We start from the raw sequence: 22,840 nt of genomic DNA, 5'->3' as shown, positions 1-22,840 counted from the left end.
ATTACTAACAAACCATTTATCGACACCATGAAAGGAAAACAGAGTCTTCAAGTTTTGCTCTACACAAAATAAACCCAACCATTCATTCCCTATGGCCAGAAATAGGAATCTATCAAACAAAGATTGAGATTGCTAATGCGCTTTTAACACTGTATACCCACATCATGAAAAGAAAATAGGAGAACGAAATCTTTAAACTATAATTCTTAGAAACTAAGGATGGCATATAAACTGAATTTCTAGAATACTCGGGGTCTCTCTCATTCTCTCTGAGAGGAGACCACTCTGTGTCTATGGAGTATTATTCTTCCTCTAATAAACTTTCCTTTTGTCTCTGACTCTGGCATGTGCTTTAATTCTTTCCTGCATGCAGTCAAAAACCCTCCATTTCTTGGTGTAGGACTTGAATCCTCACTCAGGGGCTTCTCCCTATCCTGTATCAATATTGTATAAAAGGTTGTCTCTCATAAAAGAGCTTGTTGTTAGTTGAAGTAGTTCATCCAAAATCAACTAGTATTAAGTAGTAGTCAATTAAGTGCAAATTAAGAGAAAAAAAGCAAAAAAAGGAATTTAGACTCAGGTAAAAGTGAGCTCGATTTTAGATAAAGTCTTCAAAGATATTTTCAAGGAAGAGATGATATTAAGAGAAACTCTGAAATAATTATATTATTTGTATAGAGCTGATAATTCTACTTGGAATTCAGCCTAAAAATGAACCAGGTTGTACTGGCCTATAGAGGGTTTCCCTTTTTAAAAAATGGTAAAAAAAAAAAAATATATATGGCCTTTAAAATTAGGTTAGATGCTCTTCAGTTCCAACACACAAAAAACTTAGAAGCCTTTACTTTCATTCTTTCAAAGACAATAATAAAAAAAAGATAAACAAAATCAACAAATTTTCATGGATGCATCAGAAAACTGAAGTTGCAGGACAAAATTCCATTGCCAAAGTGGAGGCACAGGTAAATCCAAAGCCACAGTAAACATCTGTGTTTACTGCCAGCGAGAATGCTGGAGCCACAAAATGGACACTTAAATGATGATTTTGATGAATTGCTGTAGGCTGTGAGTGGACTATCCTGAATGAGAAATCTCTGGGGGCAGTAGCTTTAGGGGGCTCCTCACAGTTTTGTTCTTACACAGTGTTCCTATGGTGAAAAGCTGAAAGAACCACTTCTTTCTCAGGTAAGAAGGAGAGGATAAAGCAGGGAGAGGATGGGAAATAGTAACTGCTGTAAAGTACACAGTCACTATTCTCCATAACAAAGGCCTACTCTCAAGAGGTAAAGATTTACCAAGAGCCTTATCCCACATAGGAGAAGAGCATTTCTCACATTCCAGGCCCTTCTAGCCTAGTTATCTAACCTAGGAGTGAGGAAGGAGATAAGATACATTCATGAAGGTCATATGCCAAAGACACAAACCAATTAAAAGACTGAGATTTAATAATAAGATTATAGAATGCTATCCCTCCCCCATACCTTATCACTAGATCAACTTGGCTCCAATAAAATAACCATGAGTTACACTTAAAAGGTTTGCAAGATTCAGTTTCTTTTATAACATGTCCACAAAAAATAAATAAATAAATAAAAATAAAAAGAAGAAAGTACAGTCTGAAAAGGCAAAGCAAGAATCAGGAGATTCACATATGACTCAATCTTTGGGATTATCAGAGAACAGATTTAGAATAATTGTGATAATATGTAAGAACTCCAATAGGAAAAGTAGACAACATGTAAGACATATGAGTAATGCAATCATTGCTGAAAACTCTAAGAAGCAATCAATAGGATTTCCCACAAATCAAAAATACTGTAACAAAGATAAAGAATACCTATAATAGTCTCATCAGTAGACTGGACATGAGTAAGGAAAGAATCAGTAAACTTGAAAATGGGTCAATAGTAACTTCCCAAACTAAAGTGTTAAGAGAGAGAGAGAAAAAAAGAACAGAACATTCAAGAACTATGAGAGAATTTCAAAAGTATAACATAGGTGTAATTGGAATACCAGAAGGAAAAGAAAGAGACAGAGCAGAAGAAATATTTGAAATACAAATAGAAAGAATTTTCTAAAATTCATGACTGGCGACAAACCATGGATTCATTAAGCTCAGCGAACGTTGGCAAACATAATAAATACCAGTATATCTATAACCAGGCATATCATTCAAACTCCAGAAAACTCAAGACAAAAACAAAATTTGGAACAAAGCTAGAGAGAAAAACCCCACCTTATCTATGGAGGAACACAGACAAAAATTAAAGCAGACTTCTCATTAGAAACCATGCAAGTAAGAAGAGAGTAAAGTGACCTATTTAAAGCTTTGAGAGGAAAAAGCCACCCACCTAGAATTCTGCACTCAGCAAAAATACAATTCAATGATGAAGGAAAAATAAAGACTTTTTCAAACAAATGAAAACTGAAGTAATTCATTGTCAAGAGATTGGGCATAAGGAAAATTGTACGTGTCAGGAATTGGGATCTAGATTTTTTTTAAAAGGAAAAGCATTGAAGAAGAAATAAATAAAGGCAAAATAAAATCCTTTATTTTTTATTTTTAAGTTACATAAGAGATAACTCTTTACAGTAATAAAAGGAACAATGCATTCGATAACTACAGTGTATGAATAACTGAAATGACTCAAAATTATAAGCGATGGGAAAGAGGAATTGAGAATTATAAGGTACTATAATTAGAAGGCAGCATAGTGTTATTTGTTGGTGGACTCAGATTAGTTAAAAATGTATATTGCAAACTCTATTTGCAACCATTATAATATTTTTAAAAAGAAATCTAATTGATATACTAAAAGAAGAGATAAAATTGAACCATATAAAATGCTCAATTAAAACCAGAGAAAGTAGAAACATGGGGTAAGGGGATAGAAACAAAACAAATTCAACAAATAGGAAACAAATACAAACATGATAGATATGAACCTAAATTATAAATAATTACTTTAACTTTGAATGATCTCAATCCCAATAAAAATTCCAGTAAGTTATTTTGTAGCAAGCTGATCTTTGGCAAAGGAGCAAAGGCAATTCAAAAGAGAAAGGATAGTCTTCTCAACAAATGGTGCTGGAATAATTGGATGTATATAATGAAAAAATGAAACTAGATCAAGACCTTACATTTTTCCACAAAAATCAGTTCAGAGTGGATCATGACCTAAATATAAAATACAAAACTATATAACTTCTAGAAGGAAATATAGGAGAAAATCTACATGACCTTTGGTTTGGTGATGTTTATAGATATAACATCAAAAACACAATTGTTGAAAAAAAATTGATAAATTATACTTTATTAAAATTAAAAACTGCTATTTGAAAGACTGTTAAGACAATAAGGGAAAAACTCACATACTGGGAGAAAATACTTGCGAAGTACACATATGATAAAGAAATTGTATGCAAAATACACAAAGAATCTTTAAAACAAGCAATCCAATTACAAAATGGAAAAAAAATATCCTTCGCCTATCATGGTAGAACACAACTCACTCATTAAGTTTGGGTTATGCATGGTGACTTTCCTCCAAAGACTAGAGTATGACAAACACTATCTCATCTTCATGATCAAGGTCAACATCAATAGTAATAGTGTGTACCCTTGATATAATGTGACAAGAATATGCTTTTCTTCTGTGGTCTTCCTCTCCAAAACTTATGACCGAAACCTAAACATGGGAAAAAATATAAGAGAAATCCAAATTGAGAGACAATTTGCAAAATACCTGACCAATATTTCTCACAGTGGTCAAAGTCATTAAAAAACAAGAATCTGAGAAAATGCCATAGCCAAGAGGAGCCTGAGGAGACATGATGACTAAATATAACAAGTTGTTCTGTATGGAATCATGGAAAAGAAAAAGAACAGTAAGTAAAAAAACAAGGAAATCTGCATGAAGTATAGCCTTTGTTAGTAATAATATATCAATGTTGGTTCATTAATTGTGACAAACGCACCATACCAATATAAGATGTTAATAATAGGGGAAACTGGGTTCAGAAAACTCTTTGTACTATCTTTCCAATTTTTATGTAAAAGCAAAACTATTACAAAATTTTAAAACTTTTTCGAGGAATAAAGGACACCCAGACTGGCTCTGAGGTTGGGACATTGGAGTTCATTAGAGTGAAATTCATTGTAATATTAATTCCATAGAGTTAACTTTATGGTGTGCCTATCACTGGGAAATTTGCAGTTGTCACTAGAGTTCAAGGCCTGCTATTCTTATTGAGAAGTGGCAACATTAAGAGAGTCTGAGCAGCTGAATCTGGGGATAAAATCAAGCTATTTGAGGCCCATTTTGGGCAAGTTCTTTGAAAATACCTACTTTATCAAAAATCTCATAATTGTTAATATCACGACCCTGGTTTTTTCAGAAACCTCTGCATGAAATTTTTAAAGTTTGGCTGGTGTCTCTCAATCGTGCCGAAAAGGGTATGGGAAGAGTCGTGACCAGAAAAAAGTTGTTTCAGTCAAACTTGCCAAGCCCATGTGCCTTATTTGTACTAAATACCCCATAAATTCCATACTTGAGAAGAAACGCCTTCTCAATTCTTTATCTTTAAAATCAACACCAGCCAACCTTAACTCATCAATGAAATTCTGGATCCTTTAGTCATATGTATATTTTTCTATTTCCTACCCCGTAAAGCTCCTGTTAAAATAGTCCAGCAAGAAAATCATATTAGTTTTCTAAATTTGTTGTAATAAATCATCAAAGTCTGGGTGGCTTAATATAACAGAAATTTATTCTCCCACAGTTTTAGGGTTAGAATCTGAAATCAAGGTGCCTGAGATATCACGTTCCCATAGTAAGCTATGGAGGAGACTCCTTTTGAACTTCCGCTTTTGTGGCTCATACTATTCCTTGATTTGTGGCAGCATAACTCTATTCTCCATTTTTTCTATATATGGCCTTTTTTATCTTGTGTGTATCTGTGTCTTCTCCTTTCTATATCTCTTAAGGACACTTGTCATTAGATTTAGTGTCTACTTTAATGCAAGATAAATCCCATTCCAAGAACTTCATTTTAATTATATCTATAAAAACTTTTATTGCAAATAAGGCAAATTTTGAGGTTCTGGGTAGACATATCTTTTGGATGAGTACCATTCAACCCACTACAGTAGTCATTGTAAGTTCTGGCTCTGAGCTTACAATAATTTTACCTGTTGAAGACTAATACATTATTTTACATATCTCAAATATCCTAAAAGAAATTGTATTTTTTACCTTATGTAAGATAATATAGATTAACCACATTCCAACTTTCATTGTTTCTGCTTAGAATTACTTCAATTAAGTTTGGTAACACTTGTTTGGAAAACTTCGATTTTTTAAAAAAATGAGAATGTGTTATTTAAGAAACAAAAGATATTTGATAAAGACCCAAACCTTTAAAAAATATGCACATTCATTAGGAAATAATAAAAAGGACCCTGTCTAAAGGTAGTAAAATTCAAATACTAATCTCATACACAATCTATCTATCATCTATCTATCTATCTATCTATCTATCTATCTATCTATCTATCTATCTAATCTACCTATCTATCAATCATCTATCATTTATTATGCTATCAGCACTTAACAGTTAACTCTGTAAGCCTGCTATCTATATCATACTCTTATGATAAACATTAATATACTCTTCTTATAAACACGTTATCTTCTGATAACTTTCCATAAGCATTCTACATTTATTACACTACCAACACTTCACATCTAACTCTTTTTAACAATATAAACAAACAGAAGGGAACTCCCAGTAAAATAAAACCAGCCACTTCACACAACTGGAGTCATTTCATCTTAACTATAAACCTGAATGGGAAAATGTTTGTTTAATCTGTAATTCTTATGAATTTTGTTCTAACATATGGGAAGCCATTGGATTTGCCAGCCTACACCAAACTCATTTTGAATAGTTCTTGATCCTACCCCACTCTGTCGAAGCCAATAAACTCATCTGAAAAAAAAAACAAAAAACAAAAAATAAATAAATAAAAAATAAACAGAAAAATGGGTAGGAGTTCCTGGATAATTAAGAGTAGTTATCTCTAAAGTTTGGTATATCTCTCTGCCAGTGGGAGTTGGTGGCAACAGGCATTACTGATTAGGACTTAATTAGGATAAAGAACCAGGAAGAATCTAACAAATGACTATTCTGTCTGCATAAAAGAGAAAGTTACATCGAGGATAATAAAGGAGAATTATTTAGGAGAAGAAAAAAAGCAATATTTTGAAAATGATAATGAAAACCAGGGCATTATTTATAGTCCATAAGCCACAGCTAAGATCAATAACACTTGTCAATGACTGAGATAATAGACCATGTGCCCAAAGCCAAATAAAACAAAATAAAAATGAATTTCCTATAAGAAAGATAAATGAAAGAGTTCAGTCTTAAGAGGCTGGCCAACATCTGAGAGATAGTGGTTTGGACATTTAGAGTGTACAGAAATAAAAAAGTGAACTGCTTGCCCAGAGTCACATAGAATTCACCAAAGAGCTGGCACCTGAACCAAAGTCCCCCCAGTTCTATGTATGGTATTCCTTTCACTGCTGTCCGTTTCCATGCTCTAGGTCAATTTATGTCTTTCCAAAAAGGAAAACCAATTGGAGGCACACATGAGTTAAGGAACACAGACTTCTCCTACCTTAATGGCTATTGTCCCTAAACCCCCGTCACCCCAGAGAAAGTAATCTTGATATTTACTAAACATATTCTGGTTGTTAAATGTTTGCTGATTTGTTCATATATGTAATTATCCTAGATGTCAATTAAGGTCAATATATCCTTTGACATAAACATATAATTCCTTGGAATTGATTCAACTCTACAATTCTGTGTCTGATGGGAAGTCAAAAACCCTCATAATTTCTGTAAATTCACCAAGATTTTCATTTTTATATTTGCTCTCAATTCTGATATCTTGTTTTCATTTGATCTCCCTTGCCCTTAATTCCCATGGCTATTGTCTTTTCTTGATCTCACACCAACAAAAAAAGGAATCCAGACTACCTCTCTAATTTGCCACAAAGTAGCAGTCAGCCAGATACTTGTTTTTATAAGGGAACTAATAGCAGGGGAAGATGGTGAAGGGTAATATTATAGCACCATACTGCAAACTTTTCAATTTTAATATCTGATCATTTTTCTTAAAATTCTTCAACAATCTGTACTCATTACAATCTATCATTGCGCCATATTTCTTTATAGGTCATTATTTATGCCATATTCTCAACCTTTCCCTCTGTTTCCAGAGGACCACCGATATCCGAGTCATTTCTTAGGCACAGCAGCTTTACTCTTGTTGTTAATTTGTTCCTCCAAATAATGACCTAGGGTGTCCAAGAAGGAAAAGAAAGTTGGAGCTCAACATTGTGACACAAAGAGTCCTAAAAAGGCACTTTGTTATTGAAAAGGCCCTCTGCTCCAGATAGAAAGGACAAGTGGCTGAAGAAAGAGAGAGATGACAACCTTTATAGGTATTTGGGAGTTTTAAAAAACTTTTTTTCTCCACCTGTCACAGTGTCTCTATCCTTTATACCACCTGGTAAAGAAAGATCATATGTAGGGCTGGAGATTAGAGCAACAAGTCGTAATCTTTGGGAAAGCAAAGTACTAGAGAAGCAAATTAAAGCTCTAGGCATCTTCTAAGAAGAGCTACCATTTGAGTAAGGTGTGTCTGTGACTCTGGAAAGTATGGATTGGATACTGTGGCAGAGCCAACAGAAGAAGAGAGTACCCCTAATATTTTGGTCCCAGCTCTGAAAAAGGACAGAAACTCAATATGCCCATAGAACAACAGCTCCTAGCTGTACTCCTAGTAGAGCCTCTCATAAAGGAACAGCATATAATGGTAAGAACTTCCCTTTCCATCAAAGAATGGGTTGAAAATATGTCCATCAATCCACCTCTGTCATGGCTCAAATTCCCCCCATGACTAAGTGGCATACCCATTTGCAGCAGAGGAGCACTGTTCACTTTGTCTAGAAATGCAGGTATTGCTAGGCTCTGTAGAGTATGTAGATCCTCCAAATGCCTCTACTCCTATACCTGTAGCAGCCCCTGGGGCCTATAGAGAGAGAGTTGGGGAAAATTACTGCTGATGAATCCTATACAGATGCCTGGAAATAGAATGAACCATAGCTGCCAGTGGGCTGAACTCAGAGTGGTTTGGCTGGTAATTATGATCCCTGGCTGATAATCCTCTCCATTGACAGTTGGGCTATTCTAAAAGACTTAGATAATGGGAAGCCAAAGTGTAGATGATCATGAATAAGCCCTTGTGTGATCAGGATATGTGGAAAGGCATTTGGGTTTGTCTGCAGAAATATAAGGCGATCCTCAATGCTTTCCATGTCCTAACTCATAAGGCACTGATACTCCTTAGGAATCAGGAAGCTAATGCCTTAGCCCGCGTACAAACCCTAGACCTGACTCTTCAGTAGATATGGCAGATTAGGTGCATAGAAAGAGTGGCCACCTTAGCATCAAGGTGGGATGGCATATTGCCAATATGCTAAATTGCCTTTGAAATACAGTGACTTGGTTAATGCAGTAACAACATGTCCTGTGTTTTCTAAATAATATCCAAGGCAATTGCCAAAGAAGTCTGAGATCATTCACTGAGGGGTTCCAAATTGATTATATTGGTGAGGACTCTAAACATAATTTGGTTTGTATGGACACTGTGTCTGGCCCAACCCAAGTTTTCTCTGTTGCTGAGAAAACCAGGCCACCATTAGGGGATTGGAGAAGCTGAGTGAGTACCAAGTATGGATACCCTCTTAAAATATACAGTGATGGATTGGAGGGGGGGTGTCATATTTCAAAGGTTATGATGTGTAAGACTTGTCAAAAAAACATGACATTGAATGAAGTTTTCATCTCCCCATATCCTGTAAGTAACAGGGTTAATGGAAACAAAGAATGGAATATTAAAGTAATAGATTACATTTGTAACAGGAAAAACCAATTTGGTTGGGTGGACTAAAGTACTGTCCCAGCTTTAATACATTTTTTTTTTTTAAATACGGAATGCTTCACAAATTTGCATGTCATCCTTGCACAGGGGCCATGCTAATCTTCTCTGAGGCTTTAATAAATTTTAATGATAAACCAATAGGGCCTGTTGCCACACATTCCAGGCTGGGGACCCCTGCTGAGACACCCAGTGTTGTAATGGTATGGAAGTCTCGAGAAAAAGCCATTGCCCCAAATCTCAATGTGTATCAATATGCCATATTCATGAGAATACCAAGCCCCATCATGCCTGGAAGAGGTGTTATCTACTGGAATTTGCAATGAGATGTCCCACCAGGATGGGTGAGTTACTTCACACTGTTGGAGAACTGTTCAGTCTGGTATCCCATTGTCCTGCTGTAAGCCAGACCTGTTGAAAGATATTATACTTGGAATGTAGCAGACACCATTGAAAAAGGGGAGAAGATTGGGGTCCTGATCTGGTATATCCTGTCCCCGGTCCAGGCCTCACACCTGACAGTGCTGCCTTCCCTGGCCAACATGTATGGTATACACAACCAGATCAAGTTCCTAAAGCTGCCAACCTTGCTCTCCTCAAGAAAGATTGAGCTCATTCTCTTTTCTCTGGTATGAGCATTTGGCTGCCATCTTTGCTTCCTTTATTGTCCTGGAGGACATTATAGCACACATAGCAGCCCTTACTAAATTCACCCAGCAAGACTTAAATGATAGCCAGCAAAGCCTATCCTTATTGAACACTGAACTATCTCTAATGAGAAAAACTGTCCTCCAAAATACAATGGTCTTGGACATGATTACTGCCTTGCAAGGATGCACCTGTACCATTATCTAGAGTGTTATATATTCATAATGGGTGAGTCTGCTAGTGTATCATATTTATTAAATCACATGAGGATATAAGTGAACACTCTGAGTGATCTGACCCCTGGCCCGGTGGACTTAATAAATTGATGATTTGGATCATGGGGCTCTTGGTGGAAAAAATTGTTACTGATCTTGAGAATCATTGTCTTAATCTGTGTTTTCTCTTGTATTCATCTATATTGTTGCTGTGGTATCTGTCTCCAGTACAGCCAGATAACAGCCAAACCAACTACCTCCACGCTAGTGAAGCTCCCTTGCTGACTGCTCAAAGCATGATGTAGAAGAGGGGGGACACATAAGATTATAAGAACCAATCATTAGGGGCAGAGTGTTGGAGGAGGTAAATGAGAGAAAGTAATTCATGAGCTGGACCTAGGCAATTAGAGACTCCTCATCCCCTCTCCCATCTTTGGAATGTACGGTCTTACCATTTCCACAGTGGGAGCTGTTCCAAAGACATATGCTTGAGAGGGTAAGGTGTTGTTGAGACCATCTGGACAGTGCACATGACTGAACCCAGTTAAATTTAAACTTTTAAGATTTTGATGGGCAGTTTGGAGATTCACTTGTGTTGCAGCCACCCAAGACAAATCTCGTATGTAAGTTGCTTATTAAACCTGCCACTTACCAATCTGGAGTGATCTGCCTCTTTCTTTAGTCTTTCCTTGCCCTCTCTGCACAGAGAGACCAGTCTGTGAACCAACAAGGCCTCAGATAATTTCTCAGTCTCTTAAACTAAAGATAATAGTGTTCTTGTCCAGCAGCCAAGCCAAGTCTCCTTTCTCTGGCCCTGGTGCTCAAAAAATAATTTCTCCAATTTTTCTACCACTACTTCCTGCCTCCATCTCAACTCTCTCCTCTGTAAAAAGCACCCCAGCCTCTCTCTTTTTCTAGATTGGGAGCTTCCACCCAACTGGACTCAGTACCTACCTGACTTAATGCCTCCCTCCTATGACAAATGTACATAAATATAAAAAGAGGAATGCTTTTTACTCCTTGATCACTTCTTTCGCATGTTGTGACTGTCCCATTTCTTGTAACTTCCCATTTTCTATTTTATCCTGAGGAAGCTTGAACATATTAGATAAGGAAATAAGTTCTATGTCTTCATGAGAGTACAGCCTCTTTAACACGTACTATCTGTGTTTCCAAGTCTTGGGATAATGTGAAATTATGAATGACTGGTATCTCATCAGAAAACTAACATCATGTACTATCCAGGTCAGCTGTGGATTTTGAAATGGAAGTGGGGGTGTGGGTGTGGGTTTTCCATTTCTTGACCTTGTTCCTTTAAAATGGAACCTACAGAAGAAATCAATTGAGTAGGTCTGGTAGTTAGTAGAGATCAGAAGTATCTTCTCATGACTCAACCACTCCAAAAGCTTATCACTACAAAACAAGTTGGTGGTTTTAACTGTTATACCACTTTGCATGTTTTTTTTCTTAGTCATACACTTGTTTCATTTGTATCTGTAAGTCATTGGTTAAAGTTATGGATTACAATGAACACTCATGCTGAAATATAACACATTAATGAGAAGAAAAAAAAATCATTCAGAATTCACCTGAAGATTACCTTTAAAAATAAAAAAAATAATAATTGTGAAAATTTTTAATTTATAAAAAAGTAAATAAAAGTTATAAAATTATATTAATTATCATGCATTAATTACCATGCATTTTCCATGCCAATTTGTTATAAATGTTTTCTGTCTCTTTTTTAAAATAATAACATTTATGAATACAATCAGAAACTCACATCCATTCTTTCCCCTTCCTTACTTCCTCCTTCCTCAGAAGTCACCGCTCTACTGAACGTGGCATATGTATTATTCCTTTACATACTTATGTTAATATACATGTCTGCATTTTATAAATATAGAGTATTATTTTAAATTTACAAGTTTTCTGTTTTTGAAATTTATTCATTTGATTGTCCAAGAGACCCTGATCTAATATTCTATAGCACATCAAGATGTCTTTAACATTTAATTAAATCTTTGGAAAGTAAATACTTGGAAACTAAGCATGAATATTATTTTAAAAACAATTGTGTGTCAGGGGGTGGTTTAGGCTCTAAACAACAAGAACACAAATTAAATCATCAAAGATATTTTTTGTATATTTCTGATGTAGCAAAAAGTAGTTAAATTTTAATCTTCATTTCAATGAATATATTTTTATCCCAAATGAAATGTGGTTTTTAAAATGTCACTTTGAATCTATCTATAAATTATATCATTTTATAATTATTAAGTTAATCCAATAATGTGGAGCACTTATTAAATACATATAAGTAAAATTTATCTTTTTAGGTATGTATTATGGATATTATTAAAGACTTTAATAAAATTAACTTACAGTGTAAGCTTTAGTTGCAATATATCCATCTAAAGTAACATGTTCTATAGAAAATAACATTTATTTTATGTTATGTAAAAATACATTGTGAAAAATAATTTTAAAAATTTATTAGTGATTTCTCGATGTTAGATGTTACTATGAATGGAGTTCTAAAATTAAGAAGAGTGAAATCAAGACTGATTTAAAATTATACAAGAAGACAAAGATCTTCAAATGCTTTAATTCTCATCACCCCATTTCTGGCTTATATAATGTTATTTTCCAAAAACTAGCTGACTTGATGTTAATCATCTAGCTGAGACCAAAAGAATCACTAAGCCAAAATCATCAACCCATAGATTCATGATCTAAATAAATGTTTATTATTTTAAAAACTGAGTTTTGAGGTGGTTTATTGCACAGCATAATTAAGTAGAAATAGACCACCACAACTAACTATAGTGGCTTTTGTTGTTTGCAACTGGGAGACTTAACTCAGACAACTTCCTTTAGATCTTCTCATCACCCTGGAAAGACCCAGATTATTTCATTTTACAAGCAGTTTTCAGGCTCTTACTATAAATTAATCATAGTGAAAGATGCTGGAGAGTAAGCTCTAGAAGAAAATATACGTGACCCCTATGTTCTTGGATTTTAAAGTCTTCTAATGTTTGATGATACAACAACTTACAAAAAGTTCTTATTGGAGGCAGAGAAACAAATACAAGGATAATGTTTATAAGTAGTCAGGTTTGTAAGTCATAGATTTAGGTCATAACATAGCTAGAGTGTTTTCAATATCCAAGCACTATTCCGTGCCTTCTTGAAATGAACTCAGCTGTCCATCTTTATAGACATCTTTGTTGAGCTCTTAATTTCCTAGTTGATGTCCTAATTCTAGCTGAAGGGCTTCATCTTAACCAATATCCAGGAGCTCCTTTACAGACAACCTTGCAATTTCATCCTCAGTACCAAGAGATCTCTACTCTGCTTTGAGTCACAGAGTCCCTATCTCACACTATTTGAAGTTCACAGTCACCAGAATCGGTGGCTAAGCTTAGTCTACTGGTGATACCTTAACCCATAAACATGGGGGGAGATGATTCCTCAAGCAGCTCCACAAGTATTCTCATCTTATAGAACTAACAATGGACTGCCACAATTTCCTTACACGCATTATGCAATAAAATGTCCCTTTATGAGGACAGAGAGCCTCTTTTCTTGGGGGGACATGAACTGCACAGCTCAGCAGAAAATAGAACAGTTGAAAGAAAGAAAAGACCCTACAACTGAAACAATAGTAAACAATACCAAAAAGCAAACGAAGTTTTTTCTAAACAATATCCTGGTTCAATTAATGTTTGCTATTTATACTTTTGTCTCCTGTTGCTGGAACAAAAGCTGTGCCCCTAAAAGCACAATATAGGACACCAAACAGCAAGCATCTCTTCATTACTACAACTACAGTTGTTCCTCCCACTACTCCCGAAGACCCAAGGAGAACACAATGGAGAAGCTCCTCCTGGGTGCCCTGCCTCTTACTATTGTCTCAGGAAGTGTCACACAGTCAGATGGTCACTGAGCCTTCTTGGAAATAAGTTTTTTCCAAGTCCCAAGGTAACCGAGATATAAAGCTTTTTGTTGTCATTGTTCCTGCCGCTGTTTGAGGAAGATGTGAATGAAGAATGGTGTATAAGTTATCACTTAATGACAAATCACCTCAGAACCTAGCAGCTTAAAACGGCAAACACTTGTTATCTCATATCTTCTGTGATTAGAAATCAAGGAGGAGCTTAGCTGGACAATTCTGAGTCCAGGTCTCATCTGAAGGTCCAGCTAGAGAAGGATATACTTCCAAGCTCACATAGTTATTGTCAGGATTTCATTCTTTATAGGCCTTGGGTCGAGGGCCTCAGTTTCCTAGTATCTATTGGCTGGAGGCTTCCCTTAGTTCTTGCCATATGCGTCTTTCTATAGAGTAGCCCACAACATGGCATCTGGTTTCTATAATAGTGAATAATCCAACATGGAAAGAGAAAAGACCCAATACAAAAGTCACAGTTTTTTCATAATCTAATCTTAGAAGTCACATACCTCAGCTCTGTTGTATTGTATTCATTAGACATGAGTTAGCCCACAATCAAGGAGAGAAGAATTATTTTTGGACATATTTTGCTTACTACATGGAAGAACCATTACCTCTCACCTGAGAAAAAAAGAATGAATGTGCAGCTTTTATTTGGAAAAAGAGAAGTTATTACAGGCTTTGGGCTGTTCCTCTCTGTTTCTTCTCAATCTTTTAGTTTGGGTCACATGGGAATAATATAAATCCTAGAATAATCTTGGACTTTAAATCAGAAAAACAGTTTCTCCCTAACAAACTGAATTACCTTTGTGTAGTTGCTGAATTCTGATCCTTAATTTCTTCATCTATGAAATGGAGATAAAGATTACATCAATTTTGCAAAAGTTGCTATGAAGATTGAATGAGATTGGTTAAAGACTAAATATACCTGCTAATTTTGCTTTCCTAATCAAGAAAAACACAAGTTGATTTTATAATGATTTAGCTCTTTTCTCTCATGGGTCTTAAAAGGAAATAAGTTAATGATAAATCATTACATAATCCTGATGTTGCAGCCATGGGGAAACAAGCAGTGGGAAACTGATCCTGAGCACAAGAGCTGCAGAAAGGAAGTGGAGGGGAAGGTGAGGATACTATAGTCATGTGGTTTGCACACTATTCTATGCCTCAGACTTTGCACCATGAGCATTGGTCCAGCATAACTAAGCCATGGTTTAAGAAGAGCCATTATAACTATATCTACCTACAAATTTCCCATGAGAGACACCTCAGAATATGATCAGTAGCTGGAAAATATGAGTCACTACAAACTTAATCCATTACACTCAATGAGCAGGCTTTTTTTTTTTAATTTTCTATTATTGATGTTTGCTGTTCTATATGGATCAAATCTGTAAAGATGGGAGTAAGGGTTGATATAGGACATCTGTAATTCCTCTTTCTAACAGGATAGTGTACCAAAACTTGCTTTTTAATTCTAACAGTTTGTGTATATAGTCACTGAGATAATGCACTTACAGGAACTTTGTAAGCTCCAGGCTGCTATATGGACTCTGTCAAAAGGCACCCTATGGTCTATAGTGAGAATGAATCAAACAAGAGAATTGACAGAATTTTTGTTATGTTTTCTTTTCTCCACAGACTTGAGAAGAATAGTGTTTATTTTCCCTGAAGAATTAGCCTATGCATTTCTGATTCCAGAATGAAGAAGTCACTGAAGAACTTCACACTTTGCCTTTAAGCTTTCATAGACCTCACCTGCCTGTTCCCCTACAGTACAAAGTCCAAATATAATGAGCTGCTTCTTTCTGTCAACAAAATAGAAACATACATGCTGTACATTGGGAATACTGTGGTTGCTTTTTTCTTGCCATTCTGATTGAGTGTCCTGATTGGCATTTGATCCTCTTCTTTATTCACTTTATTTATTTCATTTAATATACTTCTCATCTCAGATAATGTGTTCTTCATTTCAGACTAGTCCCCTTTTATAATTTCTATTTCCATTTTTATGTTTTCTATCTCTTTGTTGAAGTTCTCACTGAATTTATCTACACTTCCCAAAAGTTTATTGAGCTTCTTTATAACCAGTGTTTTGAACTCTGCATCTGTTAGATTACTTAATTCCATTATATCTGGATCTTTATTCTATTCTCTCATATGATTTCTGCTTTGTCTTTTGGTTTCCTTTCCATGTCGGTTTCTATGTACTAAGCAAAGCTCCTAAGTCTCCCGGTCTTATTAGTGTGGATTTGTGAAGTAGGCATCCAGTGGCACAGTCCTGATCAGGATTCAGCTCCATGCCAAATTTAGTCTGAGTCTCTGCTCCTCTGGGGCCACCTATTAAGATTCAGCAAGCAATCCACAGATTCTGTGCTCAAAAAGCCACACCAAAAACTGAGGCCAGCTGGCTCCAGAGTGAGTCTAGGCACTACTCATCAAGAAGCACCTGACTCACTGAGGATGTACCTGGATGTGGCTGAGCAGGGCTGTGAAGTGAGGGAGGCGGGGTTTCAGGGAATCCTCTGGGCGGAACGACCTCTGTTATCCAGTTTGATGACATTTGGGCTATGGTGGCGCTGAGTCAACGTGCTGGGAGTAGGGAGGGCTCAACAGAGGAACAGTGGATACCCCCGGCACTTCTGTACAGAGCGAATCTCACCTTGGCCCTCACTCCAACAATGTCTCCCTATAAGTCCCTGGTTCCCCTGTGCGCAGCCAAATCGGCACTCGTGCTCAGAGTGAGCAGGTCCGTCACCAAGAGAATCCACTTGTGGATGAGGCCACTTTAAGAGGCTTCTGCCACTGCTGCTGCCACAGCCTCTGTCTCACTTAGCTGCTGGAGACCAGGCAGCCCCGTGTCCTCGCCCCATCCTACCTTCTGCCCTTGCAGGGTGATTTCTGGGATTTCTCCCTAGTTGTATAGCTTGTTCATCTAGATCCCAAGCGATTTTTCCTTGCTGCTTGCTCCTTGTTTCCATCACAACTTTGATTTGGTCGCCAGAGGGATGAACAGAGCCTCTGTCATTTACACTATTATTTTTCCTCCCTCTGTGTGTGTTTTTCAATCTGAAGTGAGTCTCTTGTAGGCAGCCTTTATAAGGGTCTTTTTTCTTAACCATTCAGCCATCATATCTTTTGTTTGGAACATTTAATTCTTTTTCATTGGAAGTACTGATAGATATATAGTCATTGCCATTCTTTATTTAGATTTTTGATAGATATCTTTTTCTTCTTCTTAAAGATTTGCCTCCAACATTTCCCTTCATACTGGCTTGGTGGTGATGAACTCCTTTAGCTTTTTTCTTGTCTGGGAAGCTCTGTATCTGTTCTTCAATTCTAAATAATAACTTTGCTAGGTAAAGTAATCTTGGTCGTAAGTCCTGGGTTTTCATCACTTTGAATAATTTGTGCCAAGCCTTTCTGGCCTGTAAAGTTTCTATTGTAAAATCAGCTGGCAGTTTTATGGGCATTCTGTTGTATGTTACTAAGAGTTTTTCTCTTGTAGCGTTTAAGATTCTCTCATTGAATTTAACCTTTGGCATTTTAATTATGATGTATCTTGGTATAAACCTCTTTCAGTTCATCTTGTTTGGGACTCTCTGAACTTCCTGGGGTTATATATCTATTTCCCTCACCAAGTTAAGGAAGGTTTCCGTGATTATTTCTTCAAATAGGTTTTAAATTCCTTGCTTTTTCCTCCTTCTGGTACCCCTATGATGCGAAAGTTGTTATGCTTGATATTGTCCCAGAAGGTTCTTAAACTATCTTCATTTTTTGATGTTCTCTTTTTCTTGTCGCTCTTCTGATTGTGTGTCCTCTGGTACCCCATCCTCTATGTTGCTCATTTGATCCTCCATTTCATCCATTCTGTTGTTTTCATCCAAAGTACTCTTCATCTCAGATATTGTATTCTTCATTTCTGACTGGCTCCCTACTATGTTTTCCATCTCCATTTTTATGAGGTTTTTTTTTTTTTAGCTCTTTGTTAATATTTTCACCAAGTTCATCTACTCTTCCCATAAATCCTTGAGCATTCTTATTATAACTAGTGTTTTGAACTCTGCGTCTGGCATATTGCTTGTCTCTGTTTTGCTGAATTCTTTTTCTGGAGCTTTATTCTGTTCTTTCATGTGAGACACACTTCTTTGTTTCCACATTTTGACTGCCTCCCTGTGTCTGTTTCTATGTATTAGGCGGGGCTCCTAAGTCTCCCAACTTAGAAGAATGACTTTCTGTAGTAGATGTGTTGTGGGGCACCTTGGCACAGACCTAGGAGGGATCCAGCTGCAGGACAAGTTCAGCTGCATCCTGTGCACCTCCGAGGCCATCTGATAAGAGTCATTAAGCAATCCACTGTGGCTTCTGCCTGTGCTGGGCTTATAGGTGCCTCAAGGGGCCAAGTCAGAAACTAAGGCCAGCTGCCACTGGTACAGGGCTTGGAGCTGCTCAGCAAGAGCTACAGGGCATGCCGAGGCCAGATGCTGCTTCTTTGGGTATTGTGAGCCTTTGAAAGATTTTATGAAAGTTCACAGCAGGAGCCAAGACAGCTTTTTTAGAGGGGGAGGGGAAGGTGGCGGCGGCGGGGGGGAAATCACTGGAAGCAGCTTGGGTGGGCCCACCAGTTGTAAGAGGCAAAGTCTCAGGGAATCTTTTGGGTGTAGAGACCAGTGTTATATCAGGATGATGGCACTTGTGTCTGCAGGCTGGGAGAGGGAAGCTCTCAACAGAAGAAAAGTGGCTTCTGTTTGTATCTCTGCCTGGGTGCAACCCTCCCTTCCAGCTCTCATCCTGAAGCTTGATAGCTCAGCACCTCCCTGTATGACCGCGGAGGCCCTCAAGCAGCTGCCCCAGTGCTGGAGCTCAGAGCAAGCCAGTTCATCAGTGAGTAAACCAGACATGGGCCCTTAAAGAGGAAGGTTTCCACTTCCCGGAGCCCTCCATCTCACTCAACAGCAACCTATGCTGATTTTCACAGCCAGAAGTTGTGGGAACTTTTCTTCCCAGCTAAAACTCTGGGCTGGGGAGCCCAGTGTGTGGCCAGGATCTCTTACTCTTCAGGTGGAGGAGGCAGCTCTGCAGACAAGATAGCTCTCCCAATTCTCGATTGTCACACGTGGTTGTGAAACTGTGCTGTTTCGTGTCTCTGCCCCTTCTACTGTTTTGAGGTAACCTGCTATTCAAAGTGATCTAGTTGTAGGGTTTCTATTCAGGCAGACCTCTGGTGATTCCACATACTGGTTGCTCTGTAATTTTGTTATAATTTTGGTGTGGTCGCTAGAGGAGGTGTGTACAGCCTCTACCTTCTATGCCATCTTGAATCCTATCTCTCCAATTTGTACTTTTTAATCCCTTCACCTTTTCACCCAGCATTGCAACCTCCTCTCATCTGGTAACCATCAGTTTCTTTTTTGTATCTGTGAGTTTCTTTCTGTTTTATTTTCATGTTTATTTTTTTAAATGTCACATATAAGTAAAATCATATAGTATTTTACTTTGTCTGACTTATTTCACTTAGCATAATATCCTCTAGGTCCATCCATGTTGTCACAAATGGTAAGACTTTATTTTTTATGGCTGATTATATTCCATTGTATATATGTATAACTTTTTCTTTATCCTATCATCTATCAATGAGCACTTTGGTTGCTTCCATTCTTTGGCCTAAAAGCGCTGCCATATCTTGGTAAATAGCACTGCAGTAAACATAATGGTGCATGTATCTTTTTGAATTATTGTTTTGGATGTCTGTAGATAAATACTCAGAAGTAGAATTGTAGGTCATAAGGTAGTTCTATTTTTTAATTTTTTGAGAAACCTCCAAACTGTTTTCTATAGTGGTTGTACCAATTTGCAGTCCCACCAACAGTGCACAAAAGTTCCCTTTTCTCCATATCCTCATCAATACTTGTGGGTTTTTTTTTTTTGATTTATTGATGGTAACCATTCTAATATGTGTGAAGTAATATCTCATTGTGTTTTTAATTTTCATTTCTCTGATAATTAGTGATGTCGAGCATATTTTCATTTGTAAATTGACCATCTGTATTCCTCTTTGGAGAAATGTCTGTTCAGGTCCTCTGTTCATTTTTTTAATCAGACTTTTTGGAGGAGGTGTTAGGTCATGTGAGTTTTTTATATATTTTGGATATGAACCCCTCATCGCATGTATCATTGGCAAATGTATTCTCTCATTTAGTAGGTTGTATTTTCATTTTGTTGATGGTTTCCTTTGCTGTGCAAAATTTTTTTAGTTTTTTTTAATTTTTAAAATATATTTTATTAATAATATTGGTTAATAAAATTAAGCATACAGTTCAATAATATATCATGTGTATATTGCATTGTGTGTTCACCATCCAAAGTTAAATTACCTTCCTTCACCATATATTTGACCCCCTTTACTCTTATCTACCTGCTCTTTCCCCTATTCACTCTGGTAACCACTAAACTGTTGTCTGTGTCCATGAGTCTCTGTTTGTTTGTCTTGTTTGTTTGTTGTTTTCAGTTTTATATCCTACATATGAGTGAAATCATATGGTTCTCAACTTTTACTGTCTGATTTATTTTTCTTAGCATGATAATCTCAAGACCTATCCATGCTGTTGCAATAATACTCAGCCAGGAAAAAAAAAAAAAACAAAACACAACTTTTTTAGTTTGAGGTAGTCCCATTTGTTTATTTTTTTCTTTTATTTTCCTTGACTGAAAGCCATATCTAAAAATAATATTTCTAAGAGTGATGTCAAATAGTTTACTGCCTATGTTTTCTTCTAGGAGTTTTATGGTTTTGGATCTTTAATGCATTTAAGTTTTTAATCCATTTTGAGTTTATTCTTATATATGCTGTAAGAACATGTTTTGGCAGGATACAAAATTAATATTCAGAAATCACTTGCATATTATACACCAATAATGAACTATCACAAAGAGGAATTCAGAAAACAATCTCAAGTGGATCAGAAGATGGCAGACTAGGTAAAAGTAGGGTTTGTTTCCTCCCAGGTCTGCATTGAAATTACAACCAAATCATAAAATAATCAATGTGGAGAATCACCTGAAGTCCAGCTGCTCCTAACACCTATGTCTGACAATATAAAGGAGCCACATCGAAGCCGGTAGGAGTGGCAAAGTCGCATATCAGGCTGAACTTGCACCCGCGGGTGGTGGAGAATCACTGGGAGGGAGAGTGAGGCTACAGAGGCTCTCTTGAAAGAGAGGGGTGTCCTGGTCTCGTCTGGGTGCTCCCCAGCCCAGAGTCCCAGCCCAGGGAAGAGGAAATGCCAATAACTCTGACTGTAGAAACCAGAGGGGATTCCGGCTGTCTGGGTGAGACAGAAGAAGACTAAATTCCTAGACTTCTCTTTGAAGGACCCGTGCATAGGCTTTTTGACTTGTGGACACTCACCTGAGACACCAGCAGTGGGTAGAGGCTTGTGTAGGATTCTTTCTGAGAAAGTCTGCATTACTTGGCACCAGAATGAGGGCTGGAAGGGCAGCCACCATTTGTGCCTTAGTACGGCTCCCCTACCAGGCAGCCTACAGACTGCCGGCTTGACTGTGCTGACCCCTCCCGTGGAGCCATTAGGAAGCTCTGGTCAGAGAGGATCAGCCTGCCCTACACAACCTGCAGATTGCTGGGGGCATTTGTTGCTGGATGGCTGCCAAGCCCTGCTCTGATTTAGGGTCAAGCATTCCCAAGTGGGAATGCTGCACTATGAGCAGCATTTCTGAGATAGGGTCAGGCAGATCACTGCTGCCAACATGAACTTGGCTAGATATTGAGGACCCGTGGGCCAGTCCCAGACAGCAGCTGGTCTTGCTGTGATCTGGGACTTCTGCAGGAACTCACGAACAGTTACCAAATTTGCTGCAAGATGGAGGTTGTAGTAATCTGACTGCCATTGTCTCTCTGAGATGCCACCTCACCTGACCTGCAGATTGCTCAGGGCATTTATTGCTGGATGGCTGTCAAGCCCTACTCCTATTCAGGGCCAAGCATTCACAGGCTGTGACCAGCACTGTGAGCCACCTTTCCAATCCCAGCAGTGGCCAGGCCAGCGCTGTGAGCCACATTTCCATTCCCAGAGGGTGACGAGTGCTGTGAGTCACCTTTCCAATCCCTGCAGTGGCCAGGCCAGCGCTGTGAGCCACATTTCCATTCCCAGTGGGTGACCAGCTCTGTGAACCACATTTCTGAGATAGGGTCAGGCAGATCACTGCTGCCAACATGAACTCGGACAAATATCAGGGATCTGTGGGCCCTGGTCTTGCTGTGATCTGGGACTTCTGTGGGAACTCACAAACAGTTACCAAATTTGCAGCAAGACTGAGGAAGTATTGATCTGATTGCCATTGTCTCTCTGATACCTCACCCCACTCTACCCACAAATTTCCCCAGGCAGTCCATTGTTACAAATTGCCACAGCCTAGGCCCTTCCTTCCCCTGAATTCCCAATCCACACAGGCAACAAACTTTGGCTAGCACAGGGAGGGTACTGCATGGAAATCAGGTGCAGGCAGACCTCTGCTGCCAGTAAGAGTTGCAATACTGTTTCTGGGGAGAGCAAGGGTCTGTGAGACTTCCCCGGATGGCAGCTGGTCTCACTATGATCTGTGACTACAGCAGGATCGCCCAGGCACAGAAGTTGCATCAAAACTGAGGCTGGTTCGGCCTGATGGCTTTTGTCTCCCTGAGATCTCACTACGTCCAAGCCACAGAGTGCCTGCAGCCCAATGACAGTCAGCCTCTTCTGCCCTACTTGTCTCTGGGGGTACACATATTGCGCAGGCAACAGACCTCGGCTGGTGCAGTGAGCACATTTAAGGGAAAACAGTGTGGGCAGACCACTGCTGCCTGTACAAACTGCAATATCTCTTGAGGGGATCGCAAGAGACTGTGGAACTGCCCCAGACATCAGCTTATCTCTATGTGATCTGTGACTACTGCAGAAGCGTGCAGACACAGAAATTGCAGTAAACTGAGGCTATTGGCCTGGCCGCCCTTGAATC

General features: G+C 38.0%; 1 non-coding gene across 1 annotated transcript; it reads right to left on the bottom strand.

Annotated features, from left to right (window-relative positions):
* Positions 1 to 9,058: 9,058 nt before the first annotated feature.
* On the bottom strand, positions 9,059 to 9,162 carry LOC112471841. Its single transcript, XR_003043442.1, has one exon. It is a non-coding gene; the product is annotated as a U6 spliceosomal RNA (small nuclear RNA).
* Between the last annotated feature and the right edge of the window lie 13,678 nt (positions 9,163 to 22,840).

The sequence above is a fragment of the Pteropus alecto genome, unplaced genomic scaffold, assembly GCF_000325575.1.
Source record: "Pteropus alecto unplaced genomic scaffold, ASM32557v1 scaffold359, whole genome shotgun sequence".
NCBI lineage: Eukaryota > Metazoa > Chordata > Mammalia > Chiroptera > Pteropodidae > Pteropus > Pteropus alecto.
Note: the sequence above shows the minus strand (reverse complement) of the source record. Positions and strands in the feature narration are given on the sequence as shown.